Source organism: Coffea arabica, chromosome 6c (genome assembly GCF_036785885.1).
Source record: "Coffea arabica cultivar ET-39 chromosome 6c, Coffea Arabica ET-39 HiFi, whole genome shotgun sequence".
NCBI classification, from domain to species: Eukaryota; Viridiplantae; Streptophyta; class Magnoliopsida; order Gentianales; family Rubiaceae; genus Coffea; species Coffea arabica.
The window spans coordinates 22,600,232-22,615,465 of NC_092320.1; the positions used below are offsets into that span (position 1 = coordinate 22,600,232).

Consider the following 15,234-nt stretch of genomic DNA (forward strand, 5'->3'; position numbering starts at 1 on the left):
ACTAACGAAACTCCTTTTGTGACGACTTATTGTCATCACTAAAAAATGTTGTCACTAATAACTTTTTTTTTAGTGATCAGTGACGACAACAAAAAGTCGTCCGTAAATAGGCCAAGCAATAGTGATGATGTTCTTAATGTCGTCACTATTGTGTGTTCTAAACACTCCCGCGCTCTTGCTAAATCTTGGCAGAAAAGTCGTCACAAATGAGTTGGCTCCCATTAGAGGTTTGTGACGAGTTAGAAAGTCGTCAATAAAGGATCCTCTTTTGTGACAACTTTTTTTCGTCACAGAGAAAAATTGTCACTGATGACTAATTTTCTTGTAGTGTTATATGCTCCCAATCGCTAGTTCAATTTTTTTTTGGGACGTCATTTTCTGGACTATTGTTATTTTAATTTCTTGTTGCCCTTGCTTACTTGGTTGCCTTGTATTGCACTAGTGGGATTGGTTTGCTTGATTTTAAGCCTATTATTTGGGAATTGTTTGGGAGTTCTATGCACGGTGGTTGCCATTTTGATTCCTTCTTATTTCTGGTGCCATTTGCTATTGGTTGGGATATCAAGTGATTTGGGTTGACTGTTTGAGATTTTACATTAACTGTGTGGCACACCAGTGGTACTGGTTGGGGTAATTAGCCTTGATTTTGTTGCTTCTATTGGGTTGGTTGCCTGACTAATAGCTGAGAGTTTGTAATTGAGTTATCATTGTCAAATTTCTAAACTGCTATTGCTGGAATTGCCGATTTTGAGTTAAGGCATTAACTGGCCAACTGGAGCAATTTGTTGAGATTTTGGGTGTACAGAGTCTTGCATTTGCTGGTTGAATTGAGTTATGATGTCTCAGAACTTGGGCGCGTACTTCCACTACATCGGTTTCCTTCCACCGTCCCCGCCTACCCTGTAGCCACTTGAGAGGGAAGTTTCGTTGTCCTTTTTGCTTTAATTGCTTTAATCCCTCCATTTGAGGACAATGTAAGATCTAGGTGTGGGGGGAGGGGGAATCGGACAGCTGTGCTAGTTTTTCTAGTTTTTAGTTTTCAGATGTTCTTCTTTTATTTTTAGTTTGTTATTTGTCTAGTCTTAGTTTACTTTTTTTTTTTATGAATACCAAAGTTTGATGTTGGATTGTTGACTTTAATTCTGCTATTGCCAAGTTTTAATAATAAAAGTGTATCAAGTGGATGTGGTTGAGTTTAAGAATATCTCTTTGGTAAATATCGAAGGCTATGTGACTTTTGTAATTTCTGGTTAACTTTCCTAGGCATAGGAAATGATTGTTGGCATTTTCATGTGAATTGGTCCAGTTATTAACCTTAGTTTTTCATATATGAAAATGAGGCTAACTGATGCAAATTTTTTTTTGATTTTTGTGTTGTATTGAGTTTTTGTGTTATTTAGCTGTGAATAAGAGTTTACTGTACTCCGCTAGTCTTTACTACCGAGTAACCGGGGATCTTCATCAAAAGTGTCGATTCTCGCGTCAAAAAGTAGTAATTGCTATGAGTACGTGGTCACGTGGCGATAGAAGCTGAGTAACCGGGCTCTTTCATCTGACAAATGTTAGAGTTCGCGTCAAAAGACTCCCATGGCTATAAGACTAAGTCTTGTGTTACTATTGAAAAAAAAACAGAAAAATATGAAAAAAATTGAGGGTTGTGTTAATGTGTGATAAAAGTCAGATTGTCGATTTATGGATTTAATGTTGAGATTTTGGTTAATAGTTGGATCATTCACTGATAAATGTTGAGCGACCACTCCTTTTTCTTAGATTAGTTAACCTAAAATTGGAAGAGTTTATGGTTTACAAGCTAACCGGAGTGATGTTCCTTGGACTTGGCCATTGATGCTTGATTATTATTTTTCTTGGTATCTTGGCAACTTGGTAGTTAGAGTAATAGCCATCATCAAATTTTGGTGTCTGTTTACTTTTCTTATGCTTGAGGGCAAGCATGGTTTAGGTGTGGGGGGAATTGATAGGGTGCAATTTCATCATTTATTTTATAATTAATTTCTCATATTACCTGACTCGATGTGGATTAATTGTTGGATTCTACTCACTTTTAGTATTTTGCATTTATTTCAGGAAGTAGATCGAAAACACCACAACCAAGGCCAATTTGACAGTCATCGGGAAAGAATTCAAATGGAAGGCTTCAGGGGTATTTTTGGAACAATGAGACACAAGTCCTTTTTGGTGATTTACGGAAGACAGCATAAAAGAAGAAAAGGAACGAAGGGCTGGAGTCTTCTTCCTCTCGGGGGGGAGCCACTGCACAGTAGCAAGAAGCTACTTAGATATGAAATAAAAATTGCAGAGGAGAAGCACTATGTAGATGGCTTAGCCTTTGACTTTTCTTTGTTGTTTAGCTCTTAGTAGTTTTCTTTTCATTCCTCCGATGCTAGGAGCAATTAGGAAGACATTGAATCATCTCCTGTACCTTTGCTTTTCTTTATCCTTTTGACCGAATTGAATTTACCCATTTTTCAATTGATGGCCGCGGCTCTTTCTCCAAATTCGTACAGGTTTTACGCATAAATATGAATTAATTTCTTCACTCTAGTCAAGGGACAACGGAAGCTCTGGTTCGCCTAAAAATTGTGAAATCGATTTAATTTTATCCTTTCCTTTTTATTTATTGGTATTCGCATATTTCTTGATTGCAGTACTTGTGATTATTGAATTGATTGATTGTCTTGGATCCGGATAATTAGTTAATTTAATAATCTATTGTCAATTGAGGTATTAAATCCGTAATTGTTTAATTGCTTCAAAATAGTAACAACTGGCATGATTATATTTATGTCAAGAAAATACGCGGGCTAATCTAAAATAACCCTGGTAGTGCGTTATTTGGTTAGAATAGACCTCCTCTAATATGTAAGACAATTAAAAAATTAAATCTTATGGGCGTACCTAGAATTATTTCTCAATTAGAGCAGTGATTAACGGGCGTACCTTAATCACCGACACAGTAAGGAGGGGTTGACTGTCATCACTTGTTTGGCAGTTATAATTTATTTATTAATAAATAATTGGAATTGCTTGTACATCGATGATCAATTAGGTGAACCATTGCTGAAGTTATTTCTTAGTTAGATCATTAGTTATCATTCATTTGACTTTAGTAAATTGTTATTAAATTTTTAGTAGTTTCTTGGATTTTATTTGCATTTATTTGATTGTCACCTTCTACACAAAAAGACCCCTAGTTATTGTGAATTTGAAAAGAAACAGTTACACCCAGTCCCTGTGGATTCGACCCTACTTACCACTGTCTACAGAAATTACTTTTAGTTTGAGCAGGTTTTATTATTGCACAGGCTGACACCCTGTCAGAGATATATGTCTTCCGCACATGATTACTTGATTAAGTGCAAAACTATGTTTGTTGGGAAAATTTACATAGGAGGGGTTTGCATGTTCTGGTTCTTCAATAGCTAGATTGCTTACATGATCCTTATATCATGCACTAGTTTGAATTTGTCAATAGTTCCATACTGCAGAAGATATCACTGGCATGCCTTCTAGTAAAGATATTATTGTGGATCTTTCATGTTTACCTATGTTCCCATTTCAATGGAATTTGCAGCGTCTAGAATTTCTTGAGGATGTGGTGGTGGATTATCTCATCACCATGCACCTCCATAATGAGCATCCCAATTTGTCTTCTGGATTATTAACAGATTTAAGGTCAACTTCTGTGAACAATGACTGCTATGCACGAATTGCAATTAAAGCTGGACTTCATCAGCACATTCTACTACATGATTCACAACACCTGAAGCAGCGCATCCTCACTATTGTTAAAAATTTTAAGCAATCATCACAAGACTCGACTTCTGGGTGGGAGTCAGAGCCAGTAATCAAGGTAAGGTAGTCAATCAAGAACCAAACTAAAAGGAGATAGGTTTGCAGTACTAGCTTCTCCAACATGTAGGACAATCCAACCACTAACCATAGAAACCCTAACCAATCCATAATAGCACTCATCGATCCATTCTCCTCGATCAGTTTAATTCCTAGGTCACATATTAAAGCTGGATCCATTCTTGTACCATGCGACATTCTTTGAAAAAGTATAATTTGAGTTCCGTAGGTCAAAAAATCACAAAACTTACACTGTTAGAAAATACACTCGAAGCATTAATAGACTTTAGAAGACATTTTCATGAAATTCAACTCATAGGTTAGTCAAATTTTCAGTGCAAACTCACTGCTGTCTCATGAGCAATGACAGAACAGTCATGGTTTTTTATGAAATTTTGCAGATTTGTTGGTACTTATAGGAGTTGAACCAACCCCTGATCTTCACATTGTTGAAAGCCCTATGAGTTTAGTTTCAAACGCAATAAACAAAACTCAATTTCGACTTTTCTATACGGAGTTATAGTACATTTCCCAAAGTTGCGCAGGGCTTCCAGCGAAAATTTTCCAGCAAACTATTAGTTTGGAAAACTAGGTTTTTCCCTTCTTAAACCTCTTTGTTTTGGCTCAAAACTAATACACATGCAAAGAAATAGCTTGTAACAAGTGTTTTGAGTAAAATCACATGCAAGAGGAAGACAAAATGCTCTAAGTTCACACCTCAATCCTTATTTCCACTCACATGAACTACAAGAAAAAAAAAAGGCCAGCATGTCCCCTATTTTTCCCTGATTTTTCCCTTCAATTCCAAAGCTGAAGTTTCACAGCAAAACAGCTCCAAACAAGTCCACAAAGTATAAACTACAAAGGGTCCTTATTTCAACCACAAGACTAACTAATTTAAACATATCCCTAGCACATATATACATCATAACCCTAAGTTGGAAATTTAAACCCTAGGCTGGAAATTAACCACTAAAGCTGGAAAATCGTACATAAAAGTTAGAAAATCTCATTCCAAAGCTTATAAGTTCATCCAGCCTCATATCAAAGCTAAACCATTCATATCAAGGTTGTCCAATACATTTCAAAGTTGAAAATTACTAGCTAGTAAGCAAACCATGTGACGGGTTTTTGCTATACGTACAAGTTAAAATCCGATTTACACCCATTTGACTGCAAGTATACAGGTCAAATTAGTAGTTTAGGACGTGTATCGGGTCGATCCCACGAGGAAGATTGAACAATTACCGGCACTACTAAAGCTTCTCTATTATTTAGACGATCGATGAATTAAAAGAAATAAAACTATGCTAAACTTATGCAAGATAATCACAAATGAAAGCTCCTTAGGTTATGGTATTCCTCACTACTCATGCAAGTGCTATTTTTGGATCATTGAAAACTACTATCTTGGCTAGTTATGATGTAATTTCCTTATGCATATGAATCCTACTTTCGTAGTGAATCAATTATACTCATAACTAATCCATACCTATTCTCATGGTTATGAAATTAGCTACAAGTTCATTTCTTCTGTGAAATTATATGAAATGAATCACTACAACCACATAGGTGTACCTCTACTCTCGTGAGTGTATTCCCTATGTTTAGTACTTCTTGAACCAGTGTTAATTCTCAATTTTCATTGTGGATATAACACCTTAGATAATCACAATCAATGGTACCAAATTAATCATGATTTAAAGAGCATAAAGTGCTAAATAACTTACTCAAATAATAGTTTCAAATAACCAAATAATGAACACTAACAATTATAGAAAGTTCAACCAAACCCAAGGCATAAACTTTAAAGATACATAATAAACACAAAATCAGAACTTGCATATTAACTACACTTAAGAATCCAATACAAAAGATAAAGAGTTGGAGAAGAGATAACCCATGTCACTTGAGCTTCAACTCCTCCTTCTTCATCTCTATCTTCATCCTAATCTAGCCAATATACGAGAGTGGATAAGTTATACTCTTCTATACTAAACTAACCTAACACTCAGAAAATGGATGAGCAACATTTCTGCAAACTCCAAGCTTCTCCCGTATGTCTCTCCTCTCAATCTTGCAATTCTTTTGGCTATATATAGATAAAGGTGGTCAAGAAATGAGGTTTTACACCTTCCCCTTACAGCTAGTAGTAGTTGTCACATGTCTAGCATTAGTTGTCACTTTTTGGAGGTGAAAACAAGTTGTCCGCATAGAGAGCAGCCTTTCCTGACCACAATCCTGCCAGAAATCCGGCCAAGTTCCAACCGGATTGCTACAGTGACCTTTTTGTGCAATTTCTGTTCAATTTCCAGCTCTGCTCTGATTTTGCCTCAACTTCAAATGAACTTTTCTTGATGATAGAAGCTGATTTAACTCTTGATCAAAACATAAAACTTGTAGCCCTTTGAGTTCGCTTTCCAATGCATTAAGAATCACCTCATTTGGATTTGTGTAGGCTGAGAAATGACTGAAATACCTTTAACTGCTCAATGCCCTATTCGAGCTTCAACTAACAGAAATTAGATACTGTAATTCGGCTTTTTGACCTAGAAAACCTTTAAACTGGACTTTTTGATGTCTTCACCAAAGTTGTAGATCTATCTCTTATCTTCAAATTGGTTTAGGAATCATCACAATCCGATCACTGTAGCTCAAGTTATAGCCGAAATACGAAAATGTGTCAAAGTTGTAAAAAATGCACAAAATGCAAGTACAAAGCGATAAAAACCTCATTTAATCACTTAAGACATTTTTCCCCAATTATAGCCAAAATGATTCATTTTCTTCCAATAATATAACCAAAGTGACTAAAAATAACATAAAATGTCATTCAATTATTAAGTAAATTAGTCACTTATCACCATGAAATCTTCCATAAAATCCATCATAATCAAGTCATATGTTGCTTAAATGGCAAAATAAGAAGGAAAAAGAGAGATTCTTAGTATAATACCTCAAAACCCCCAAAATAAGTTGCAATATAAGAACTCTCTTCCTCCGAAAAGCTCCACCAATCTCACCTTGAAACTTTCCCCAAGATTGATCAAAGTGGATTCGAGTTTCACGTTGATTTTCACAAGAATCAAGCAAGAAATCAAGATAGAAATTGAAGGCTTTCCTCTCCTCTTTTTGCTCTCAAAATTTCGTTCAAGATGATGAAAAGATGGAGAAAAGTTTGGTTAAAATGCAAGATAAGGACTAGAGAAAAGTCTTGGTCAATGGAAGCTTGGCGGCTTATGGTTTCATGTCTATCCCTTTGTCTCTCTTGTGTCTCTTATAGCTAATCTATCTTGTGTTCCTCTAATACACTCTTAACACTTTTAATCACATATTCCCTCTAGTACCACACTTGTTCTCGTCCACCAAATATAGCGCACACATCTCACTAGTCGGTCAAACTATCTTAATACTCTACAAAACTTAACATATGCTAAAATATAAAAAGGGAAATGATAAAAATCTTAAATTAATCTTTAAAATCACTATCAAATTAAGGCTAGCAAATGAGTAAGTAAAGTAAAATTAAAAGGAAATATAAATTAATTTTTCAAAAAATAAGAGGAAATTTAAAATAATTTTCGGGTCCTCACAATCCTCAAAAGGCATGCTGGATTTTTTTTTTTTTATAAATGGAAGAGCATTGGAAAGAAAATAAAAGGTGAGAGACAAAAGGAACAAAGAAAATTGGGATTTTGAATAGTTCTTTCCGGAATTTTTTGTATCCTTTAAGGAGTAAACTTTATCAGCTACTTATGAATTTAGACTAAGAGGAATATGGACACGTGTTTTTTTAATTTGCATATTTTTCTTGTGTGTGTAGGCACACTAGTATAAATGATGTATTAGATTAAAAAAGAAGTATAGTGGTTAAGGTTGAGATTTTAGAATTTGAAAGCTCTGGAATCTAATCCTTCTTTCCCATTCCCATCTTTTAAAATTTCATTCCTCCGCTGGTAGAAATAATTTAAAAAAAAAAGAAAGACATAACAAAAATGTGTTCATATGGCTCATTTCACCCTTTTTCGTTCTGTATTTCCAGCATTTTAAGGAATTTGTGGCAGATCATATCTTCAAATTTATTTTGTTTAGATTAAGAAGGAAAATTTTCTCTCCATTTTCATGGCTTAAAAGCTTGTTATTTTCTTCCATGAACATTGACCAAAAATTGTACTTTAACAACCACAAAAAATAAGACAGGGAGGCAATTTGAAGCTCCAGGGCCTGTTTGGAACCTGAGTTTTTTGATAGTTTGTCTAAAACTTTACTGTAGTGCACTGTAGAAGTTTTTGAAAAAATTTTGTAGAAGTTTTTGTAAGGTAAAAAATTTTTTTGTAGAAATTTTTGTAAAGTGAAAAATTTTGTAGAAGTTTTTGTAAGGTGAAAATTTTTTTTCCTTTTTTTTTTTCTTTCTTTTTCTCTTTCTCTTTCTCTTTCTTTCTCTTATTCTTTCTTTCCTTTTTCTTTTCTTTTCTCTCTTCTTTTCTTCTTCATTTTTCTTCTTCCTTTTTCTTCTTCTTCTTTCTTTCTTTCCTCCCTGTTACCTCCCAGCACCAACTCACCTCCCGCCACCCCCTCTCCTCCCTTTCCCCTTCTCCTCCCTTCTGCCCTCCCACTCCCTCCCCCACCACCCCCTGTGCCCAGCCACCCCCTGCCCTTTCCCCAGCTCGACTCTCTCCCCCGCCACCCTTCTCTACCAGCGACCCCCTCCTCTCGCCACCCCCTCTGCCCGCCACCCCCTTTTCCCGTCACCCCCTACCCTTTCCCCCCCGCCACCCCTTGCCCTTTCCCCAGCACGACTCCCTCCCCCCCGCCACCCCTCTCTGCCAGCGACCCCCTCCCCCCGCCATCCCCTGCCCTTTCCCCAACTCGACTCAGGCGCAACCCCCCGCCCTTTCCCCAGCCCGACCAAGCGCGACCCCCTCCCTCCTGCCCTTTCCCCAGCGTGCGCCTTCTTCATAGCCATCAACAAGCTAGGCGCATCTCCGCAGGATGGGGGACGAAACGGCGGTGGTGGTCGACACCGGCAGTGGTGGTGGGTTGGGATTGGGGTGGAAGAAGAAAAAAAGGGAAGGGAATTTTTTCGGTGTGTTGAATTTTTTTTTTGTGTTTTGGGTATTATGAAGTGTGTAGGTGAAAAACTTTGAGAAGGTTTTTTTGGGTTCCTGTAGCAAAAGTTGTTAAAAAACTTGTAGGTAAAAAACTTGTCCAAAAAACTAGCTTCCAAACAGGCCCTAGAATTCATCCCGTGTATCACTTCAACCCAGCCATTAATTTTTACAAGCAGATGGGCCAGCCTCAGGCCAACTCGACTTTATTAACAGTCCTATTTGCAATATCCTTTCTTGAAATTATATTGACTTTTGCTAAATTGATAGAGGAGTTTTTGTGTACTTTACCCTTCTTTCTTTTATTAATGTACCTTACCTTCCCAAAAAAAGTTGAATCTGATTGTTAAATTAGTTCGAGATGGATTTTCTATAACTTGGATTTTTTGTTTTTTCCCTGACGTAGTTTGAAATACTACAACTCAAGATGGCCATGCTTTCGAAACTTCCACCATCAGCTTCGTCTAGACCTGTGTATAATTTGCTCGAGGACAGGCTTCTGTGAGCCCACAAGCATTACCAATTTTCTTGACTGAAATGAAGAGCAATAGGTGACGCTGGAATATTAAATCCGACATCCCCCACTAATTTTATATAACTGGCCCAGCTTGTTAGCTTTAGTTCATGCAACATTGCTTCAAAAAAAGTGGCCCAATGTCTCGGTTTGTATTTAACTTGCCCAACTTCATTGGCGGCATATTAATTTTCTACCATTCATTCAACCTTCTTTTTTTTTTTCTCTGGGTATAAAACATTTGGCTTCAAGAAGAAAGGAAGATTGACCAATCTGAAGTCAATGAATCCATGATTTGCTTAGATAATTCAATTATGACCCTAAACCCCTCCATCGAAATTTATAACAAGTGGTTTGAAATGGAATCCAATCCTCTATACTTGAGAAACAAATAATAAAGCAAGGCGGCCGGTTAACCATATGAAACAATTGTCTGAGGTTTTTATACATCTCACTCATTTATATGTGTATTTCTTTTTTAGATATTAAAAGGAACTATATGAATTCTTAAGAAATTACAACTAAAAGACGGCTAATTATATGATAAAAGTTTTGAATTGTATACTCCAAGTCCAAGTCTCCCATGCATAGTCCTGCCATAATCTAAATTGCTGGATTCCTATCCAATTGCCTAACATTTTTCTAGTACTTTGAGAATTTGTTTATGTTAATATGCCGTGTGGCTTTGGTAGTATAATAAGTTTACTAGCAAGGCTGGGCAAATTGTTTATTTTGCAAGAAACAGTCAAAATTCTAGATTCATGTTAATGAGGGCCAGTTGTTTAGATCATTGGAAGACTGGTTCAGTTCCATCAAAACCAAAAACCATGTTGATGGACTAAAACAACAGAGCTAAAACAAATTTCCACCAGGATTTGCACATGCTACACTTTGGCACCCTTGTGTTTTATTATAGTAATAATTTCTCTTGACAATTGCTTGGTTGACTGGATCAGCAGCTTATTTATGTTGAAATTTTTTTTTTCCCGTCTTTCATTATCCTACACTTGGCTGAAATCCAACAGTTGCAAGCTGTCTTCTCGTTTTGTATTTGGCTGTAAAACCAACCGTGTGGACCGTAATATTTCTGCTTCTAGTTAAAGCTGGATGATGCTTTAAAGTGGAATTATGGAAAAGGCCTACTACACTAACAATATTCCATATTTGCATTACCATCTATTTGCCATTTAGGTTTAAAGGTTAGTGTTCGAGAATAACCTAATAAAATAAAAGTAAATTTTATATGTACTGACAGTGTATACACTATTATGGTTAGATGCACAACACATATGCAAGATTTAGGTTTTAAATTCAAATTTGAATTACACATATACAAAATTTTATATATACTGTTAGTGTATACACTATTGCGGTAGGATGCATGACACGACACATATGCAAAATTTAGGTTTCAAATTCAAATTCAAATTATATATCATACATCTAATAGTGAAAGTGTATACATTGTCAATGTATAAAAGATTAATCCATAAAATAAATGGAATGAAAGTCCTTCAAACTCTTGAATTTGTCACCCAATCAACCTATTATCATCCCAACAAGAATGCCAAAATTATCACATCAACTTACACATGAAAGATTCTCAAGCAAACCTGCAATATTTTAGGACTAAATCTGAAACTCCTTCAAAAAAAAAAAATAAATAAAACTACACATAATTGTGAGGACTCGCAAAAACTATTATTTTATGCCTAATTTATGGCTTAATAAATTATTTAATTGGATTTTTATTTCCAAGGAATATTTTCTAGTCTTATGAGACCTAAACGCATGATAATATAACTTCGTTATATTTTTTTTAAATGATTCGTTTCGAAAATTAACTTCCTAGAGCGCGTTTAGTAAAAATAGTGAATAGTACTTGGAGATTTTATCCGCGTAGTAGCCGATAAGCTTGGAATATTGGGGGCTTGTACTATGGTCCTAAAATAGGTAATTTTATGAATAAATATTCAAGTGATAGTTAGTAGTGCAATCGTTATAAGAATTTTTCGAAAGTTTCGCGTTATAGCGTTAAATTTGACGGTACGCGTTTTCACACGCGCGACTTCAATTGAAGGACTTTAGACCCTTATTTCGGGACAATTAAGAGTGAATAATAATTACAAGAATATATATGCCTTGGAGGTTTAGTGCACTAGTGAACCAAACGCGCGAGAAAGATCGAGTCCAAACGCACCCTAAATTGCACTATTTCAAGTTGACTTTGAGGTGCATTTTGCACCACACAAAGAATCTTCCTTTGGAAGCCAATTGCATCAGCACTCTCTCTCTCTTCACCTCACTTGGCCGAACAACAAGAAGGAGAAGAGCTCTCCATTGTCTTCATTTTTCATCTTCAATCCATGCACCAAAATCCACCCAAATCACACCAAACTTGGAGATCTCTTAGCAAACCACTTGGAGACTACATCTAGCTAAGGAGGAAGGGAGCTTTCACGGTTTCTTTGGAGCTTCAAGAGGGCCGAAAATTCTGACCTTGCAAACCAAAGGAGTAGGTAATGATCAACCCATGGATTCTTATCTTTTGGAGATTATATGACAAGATTAAGTTCATGCATGCACTTAGTTACTTGTTTATGGTGTAAAAATGTGATTGTGGGCTCTTGGAATTCCCACACTTGGGTTGTTGTTGCTGATGTGATGATTAATGGTGATTATATTGTTGGTTTAGTGATTATAATGACGCATTAGTGATGGGTAATTAGTGGAAACTTCTTTGGGTGTAAGAGGCTAAAACTTCCGATTTTGCCCCTGCTATGTTCGGCCATTTCCAGGCCAAATTTTAATGGTTTAATGGCTTGAATTGGATGTTTATAGGATGTATTAGATGTGTGAAAAATTTCATTGGAAAATATTGAGGTTTGATGGAGCAAATGAATTTTTTTTCGAAACCAGCAAATCTGGAAACTGATTCGCGTATGTCTCTGACCAGCAGTAGTATTTTGGCTATAACTCTGTCCTCGGATGTCGAAATCATGTGCCGTTGGTGGCGTTTGAAACTAGACATTCCTAGCTTTAATTTGGTATATAATGTACGTTCTGATTCTTTGTGACCAAGCCGAACCAAATGTTTTAAGCTCGCTGTCCTGTTGCTCTGTTCATCTGGAATGAAGTGTTCAGGCAGCAACTTGATGCCCAAATTTGAACCAGATGGGCGCCGAATTTGGAAATGATTTCTTCTGTGATATTTTAGTCCTATGAATGTATTTTCCAACGGCGTAAGCCATGCTCGATTTCGAGCTATAATGACTGAGTTGTGACTGAAACATGTGGACTGCTCTGTTTTGGAAAAACCCTAATGTTGGACTGGTTTGGAACCAAATCTTGGAGTGAACTTGTTAGTTGATGTTTTTGATATTAAACACTTACCAAAGTTATTATGGGTGTATCTTAGACCCTTATTTTACAAATGAACCATGGTTGGATAACCTTCTTGGTTAAACGATTGGAAATTTGGAAAATGAAAGTCAAAGGCAGAATGCCTTAGGAATTTTCTTGAACTTCGGTTGGCTCATTAACTACCTTGCCGAAGGTATTTTTCCCCGAAATTCGATAGAGAGATACTTTCCATATAGTATTGAAATACTGCCAATTTTGGTGCCGATTCAAGTTCGTTTCGATACCCAATTGAATTACTAAAGTTAGAGGTTCAAATCTGGAAAATCCTCATCCAGTCTTGAATTTGCTCAACTTCGGGCTACCGTATCTCGGTGCTCGAAACTCCGATTTTTGATCCTCTTGTTTTGTCCTACACTTCACTTGCAACACTAATTGAGCTGAAAATTTCAGAGGCCGGTTTGCAACGTGCGAATCGTGCCGAATTTTCAAAGTTGGCCGAAATCCAACTTAATTCTGCCTTGTAAACTGAAGCTGCGTCTTCAAGCCCATTTTTGATCACTTTCCACTTCGATTCATGGAAAAGTGTCTTCTAGGAACTTATAGTACTCTCTAAGAGGTTTCTAACGGTATAAAGTTTTCCAATTCTCGACTTATACCGAGCGAGTTATGATTTTTCAAAGATTCATCATAAAACTGGAAAATTTTCCAATTTCAAAGAAATAGAGTTTTTCAAAAACTCTTTATTCTTTTGATGTTCTTAAACGTTTTGTTTACGATTTTCATGATCAAAACTCAAATAATATTGTACATGATAAAAGGCAAGTTGAACCTCGATTTACGTGTAATTGAGGTTCCTTTTTGCGAAATAATCCTTAGATTGTACTAATGTACAATCTTCTTGATAAGTGGGTTAATTGTATGATTATTCGCTATTAAATTGCCAGGCGCGCAAGGAGACCTTCAAGAGGATCTCACCGCGGACACTTGAACTCCCAGAAAATAATTCTTATTGAATTGCTCGGTGAGTGTCAAGTGTATGAATTTGATACTTGCTTATTTGTGATACTTGTTGGGAGTTTTAAAAATAAGGGCGGGTGCGTACTTTATCGCACTCGTTCTAATTTCAAATGAATGAATGAATGAATGAAATGTATTGAATGAATGAATGAAATGCAATGTCATGTCATGAATGCTTGTGTCGTTGGAGTGAATCTCCTCGACTACCAAATGAATGGGGGACGCCCAAACTCATAGGCCGTCCTTAGACTCGAGCCGGCAATGGGCTTGGTCGGGAACTTGGGCGAGCCATGAGATTATAAGCTCGACCTAATAAGAGGTCTTGCTTGGCATACTCGTCGAGTATCGCCCTAAAAATAGACTTGTGGGCCCTTGGGGTGTACGGTGGACGGAGGGAAGAAAGTGGTGATCTACGGAAATGGAAATACCGACCCGGTTGACAGGAGGGTCAATGCGGGAAAGTATACGAATGACATCGACAGATCGAGTGGAACTTAGCTCCTGAGAGCTACTATATCCTTGAATTGTTTCTGATTACTTTTTCCTGTTTGATAGATTGATTATTGAAAAGACATGGCTTTACTTATTAAAGTTGGGATTGTTATTTGATTACGTGCTTGCATGTGTGTTCTTGGCCTCACGAGCGTTAGCTCACCCTATAGTTTTGTTTTCCTTAACAGGACCGACTCTTGGAGAAATATGGAGAAACCATCCGTTGAATTTTGTTAAGACTCCTGTTATATATATTTTGACTAGGCCCTGGTTTGGGTTGTACTTTTGGAAATTGTAAACTTGAAAAGTTTGGGCCCTGATGTGTACTTTGAATTTAAGTCGTTTCATGATTTACCGATGTACTGGTTATACATTAAGTGACTTATTAAGTTGAACGCTTCCGCATTATTGTATTCATGTTGCTCTCATCGAAGTGTTTAGTTCGGTTTGAATTTGGATGGAATTGCTTGAGTCCTGGCGTGAGCTGGGCAGGCGTCCGCGGATACCCTTTGGTCCGCCTTAGGGAGATGTGGGGCGTCACAGTTGGTATCAGAGCTTAGGCTTCAGATCTCTGTAGCGTATCCTAGGCTTAAAGTTTAGGATGCTTGACTGTGGGATTAATTTGGATATTATGTGACAAGGATCTATTGTATCTTAGGGGTTAAAAAAATATATTATTTGGGAGTTCTTATTTGGGACTTGCAGAAGAAACTGAGGAATTAGGTGATGTTATATTGAAGGAAGATATGGGATGAGAGATTTGTAGTGAAAGATTGGATGAATTTGAATTATCATTATATTTGTAAGTGTGGAAAGAATTGAGATAATTATTAGTACTGGCTATGGAGGGTAAGAGACCGAGATTTGATA

General features: G+C 36.7%; 1 long non-coding RNA gene across 1 annotated transcript; it reads left to right on the top strand.

Annotated features, from left to right (window-relative positions):
* Positions 1 to 11,580: 11,580 nt before the first annotated feature.
* On the top strand, positions 11,581 to 14,777 carry LOC140008014 (uncharacterized). The gene is made up of 2 exons (XR_011815430.1): positions 11,581 to 12,011; positions 14,553 to 14,777. It is a non-coding gene; the product is annotated as an uncharacterized lncRNA (long non-coding RNA).
* Positions 14,778 to 15,234: the final 457 nt, after the last annotated feature.